General features: G+C 38.5%; 1 protein-coding gene across 9 annotated transcripts in view; it reads right to left on the minus strand.

Moving 5' to 3' along the window:
* Eip63E (cyclin dependent kinase Eip63E) overlaps positions 1–5,000 on the minus strand; it is a 1,395,216-nt gene that overhangs the window by 731,859 nt on the left and 658,357 nt on the right. The gene's annotated exons all lie outside the window — the stretch shown is intronic.

Below are 5,000 nucleotides of genomic sequence, written 5' to 3' on the forward strand. Positions count from 1 at the left end.
CGTTTCTTAAAACAACCAATAGTTTAAGTGCTCACCACATGGTTATTAAGTCTATTCCATACCCCCCCCCTGTCTTCAGTCAGGATCTGAAGACAACACTGGACATTAGAATCATTTCCAGGTTCCAGCGTACATTATTCCAGGGCACTCTTAACCGTACACTGGAACTGCAGACAACCAAACCATATTTTATGCAAGCCATGCTTGTCCCGTCGATGGCACATCGTCCATCTCAGAAAATTTGTGACTCCATTGGTGTTTTTCAAGAGTGAAGTATGTCTGGCAGCTTAACGGCCTCTGTCCTTATGGGCAACAATTCTTTCACTCTACACCCCCCACCACCACCCCCCAGTCAAAAAAAAAAAAAAAAATGCTATGGTGTACTTCGAGGAACTCCCAGGATACTTAAGTTAAAAAAAAAAAAAAAAAAAAAAAAAAAAAAAAAAAAAAAAAATTAGAAGCACTCGTTGGCTACTTCGGAACTGACCAAAACACCCAAAATCGCATCGGGCTCAAAATGCTTCTTAGCGATTTCGTTTCAAAATTTAGTGTTCATTGTCCTGCGAAGCAATTTGAGACGGACTTTGCATAAAACCTAAAGTGCTGCATGAATTGTGTAACTGCTCGTTGCATGTGACACCAAACACAGGTAAGAGGATTTCACTTAAATATATGAAAAAGGACGGAGCGTGGCGTGTGCTTACCCGCAAATACTCCACTTTGTTTCATTTCAAACTGAACCCAGATATATGAAACCTTTAGCAATAAAGCTTAAACATTCGCGCGTGGCAAAAAAAAAAAAAAAAAGAAGAAAAAAATCCTGTCGGTTTATGCGCACAGGTTTTTGATATAAAAATGCCCGGAAAAAATATCTGGGTATTAATAACTGGTAATATTTTCTAGATATTTTAGAAATACTAGGAACACGACAGAGACGCATGAAGGTCGTACGATGCGCAGACTGACTTGCATATTCCATTTCTATTCTGCTATCAACCCTAAACGATTTTATTCAGCTCAAGCACCCCCCCCCCGCATACCTCAACATCAGAAGACCTTGTATTGCCTAAATAAGGAAATCTACCACACAGTGATGACTACCATTTCTCCTAGCTACGTAATACGAGAGATCAGTAAATTCTAAACATTCTTCTACACAGATGTGTGTACGTGTGTGTGTGTGTGTGTGTGTGTGTGTGTGTGTGTGTGTGTGTGTGTGTGTGTGTGTGTGTGTGTGTGTGTGTGTGTGTGTGTGTGTGTGTGTGTGTGTGTGTGTGTGTGTGTGTGTGTGTGTGTGTGTGTGTGTGTGTGTGTGTGTGCGCTCGTGTGTGTCCAGAAGATACTTACACACCTCTCGTTGGATTCGGAAAGAAAAGAAAGAAATGAATTGCCCAAATTTATTTCCCCCGTCTCACACTCTCTATTGAACCGTTCTTTATTGCAATGCATTATACATCCGGCATGAGATTCGATTCCGGATCCGGGAAAACAAACAGAAGCTCCGGACGAAAACGACCCGCCATGACGTATACCACCTGTCTTGATGCTATTGGTTCCTCCTTGCGGCCATCCATGGGCACCAGCTGTCGCCGAAAGGGAACAACACAGCTGTCAACAGCTGGAAAAAAGAAGTAAAATTACCGTCTTCCCTGTCGGGTGTCATTTACCTAGATGGCACCGGCCACATTGGCTCTAAGAACCGGTTCTTGGCCTCAAAACTCGGTCCGGCGTCGGTTGCTGAGATCGCAGGTGACCGTCGGGAACCGGAGGGAAAAGCCGATGTGTGAAAATGGGACCTCAGCTTTCTTCCAGTCTATTTTATTCAGCTCGACGTGACCTCTTCGGTAGCGAGGAGGCTACCTGGATGAACCCCCTTCCGTTCCGGGTGGCACGTATCCTTTCATTCTAGTTGCCGTCAAGCGATTTTATTCAGTCCTTCCTTCGGTACTGAGATGGGGAGAGTAAGCTAGCGAGAACATTATTATATTTTTTATTTATTCATTTATTATTATTATTATTATCATGATTACTTTTTTCGCATCCGACCTAGATATGGACCAAAAGGTCTCCTGTCGGTATGTTCATCCTTTGTAAAATGAAAGTCGATCGGGCCGAATTCTAAAATATATAAGAACTACGATCACAATACAGAGCATTTTCAGGTGTTGCTATTCTTATGGGCTGCAGTTCACAAGCGTTTCTGTCCTTACAGGCAATCTCGTACCTTCGTCGTACGTTTTCTTATATTTCACATGTTGGTTCGGTACTTTCCAGGTAAATTTACGAGAAAACTCTAATAGTTATTTCTACTTTCAGTTCGACGACCTACTGAGTGGTACGGCGCCAAATGATTTCATTAAGTTTTGGAGACTGAAAGAAACGTGTCTCAACAGACCCCGACCCTTCTTCATCGTCCTTTTTCCGCAGAAGTCAGTTTACGTACCTCATTCAGCCCGCCGACATCCAGTTTCATTTAATTCCCTGGAAACGTCTTATCCACAATTATCGATAATAAACTCACGCGAAAAATGGCAGGAAGACCCATTTATTTTTAATCAGTTATCTAATAAATCAATGATTTTTTTTTATTAATCACTTTATTTATTCATTTACTTATCTATTTATTTCTTCACTTCTTTTAGTCCTGGCGTGTGTGTGTGTGTGTGTGTGTGTGTGTGTGTGTGTGTGTGTGTGTGTGTGTGTGTGTGTGTGTGTGTGTGTGTGTGTGTGTGTGTGTGTGTGTGTGTGTGTGTGTATTTAAGTGTTCTGATTTGGCCACCCCCCTTATAAGAGGAAAAAGTGTCTTTAGCACGTGCGCGCGCACGTACAGTCACTGGGAACATACAATCACAGTTCTATACAAGAAACCGCATAAATTCAAATTACCAAGAAGACTTGTATGAGCACTACATTTGATCATAATTTAATGTTCAACCATGGTATATATTTCTCAATTCTTTTCTTATAGTAGCACAGGAAACTGTAATGATATAACACATTTGTAAATGTACACTTTAAACCCACTATCAAAGAAATATTAGAAGTACTGGAAAACTGTATATTTCGACAAAATACTACAAACTGTCCATCCTTGACCCAACCACATCAAGGACACGTAACCTGAGTCCTCCTCAATTTTCCCCGTCCCCTTTTCTGTACTCCTCACCTCATCTATACCTGTAATCTATTTTCTTGTAACCATTCCGCTGAAGAGGACTACAGATAGTAGTCGAAATATACGGACCTCCTGTACTTCTGATATTAGTTCTCCTATAGTGGGTTATAGTATCATTTTTTGCCTTTCTCATAGTTAGTAATATATCATAGAACTCATTTTTTCCCTAGAATCTCAAGAGATCTAGTTTCTGGGTACCTGAAGATTTAGAACAGGTTTTCTAGTTGCCAACTAAGCCTTTTTGAACACATATTACTACATTGTCGTGATATATCGTGATTCTAGGTTATGTATAAACTATGACGTTTCTAAGATTGTCTTTCCCATTTTCGATAAAAAGTTCATTCAAATTTCACAACAGAAGGTGATCTTCATTGGAAGATGAATGGTTTAACAGAAAATACAAGAATAAAAGGATTTCATTAATGTATCTTTACATCTTCTTTTATTCCGTCATTATTTTCGATGAGGTTTGGGAAATATAAAAAAAAGCGTATGGTAAACGAGGACAGGCTTAAGACAAAGGGTAACACATGACATTGGCGCGATATTGTTTTCAAGGACAGAAGCGCTGGGAAATTACAATCCAAGACAAAATTCAAAGCGAACGAAGGAGAGACACTTGACTCGAAAGTTTAATGATCAGTCTATTTTTTTTGCCCCTCGCATTTTTTCTAATTTCCTTTTATCTTATTTTATTAATTTACTTATCATCATCATCATCATTATTATTATTATTATTTCTTTTTGGCTACCCCCCGAGTGAGGGGAAAAAGCCATTGGTATATGTAAATTATTATTATTATTATTATTATTATTATTATTATTATTATTATTATTATTATTATTATTATTATTATTATTATTACTATTATTATTATTATTACTATTATCATTATTATCATTATTATTATTACTATTATTATTATTTACAAACTTTTCATAAACTACATCCCTTGCTACCTGTGTGTTTTTCACACTGATCTCTAATGAGAAAATTCTAGTATACATACATGTATATATATATATATATATATATATATATATATATATACATATACATATATACATATATATATATAATATATATATGTATATATGTATATAAATATATAAATAAGCATCGCTCATGTATTCTGCCAATCTTCCTTAACGGCTTTGTACTTTTGTCATCCTCCGTCACTCCCTTTGCTTTCCCTAAGTTTGAATAATTCATAACAGAGAGATTACTGGTGCCTCAGGGGGAGGCTCTCAAATCCGCTTAACACCTCTTGCCACACGCGCCTTTCCCTTTTGTAAATAAATATTTTTTCTTTTTTGACCAAGAAAAAAAATAATATAATGATGAACCTGCAACTTTAATAAACCAGTGAAGCCCATTCTCCATTTTTTTTTCTCTTCTTATTATTCTTACAGCTTCTGTTGTCGAAGTCCGAGAAGCAGGTCGTAATTTGCGCCGTTGTACAATACAAATTCAAGACTCCTTTACAATGATGACCAGATTTTCATCCAGCAAGCAAGTTGGTATTAAGAAAAATAAGGTACACGGTGCCCAGATGTCAGAGGCGCCAATACCGGACAAAGACGCCAATACCGGACAAAGACGCCAATACCGGACAAAGACGCCAATACCGGACAAAGACGCCAATACTAGACAAAAACGCCAATACCGGACAAAGACGCCAATACCGGACAAAAACGTCAATACCGGACAAAGATGTCGTCAATACCGGACAAATACGCCAATACCGGACAAAGACGTCAATACCGGACAAAGACGCCAATACCGGACAAAGACGCCAATACCGGACAAAGACGTCGTCAA

Source organism: Oratosquilla oratoria, chromosome 5 (genome assembly GCF_046742065.1).
Source record: "Oratosquilla oratoria isolate Oo_2021 chromosome 5, ASM4674206v1, whole genome shotgun sequence".
Classification (NCBI taxonomy): Eukaryota; Metazoa; Arthropoda; class Malacostraca; order Stomatopoda; family Squillidae; genus Oratosquilla; species Oratosquilla oratoria.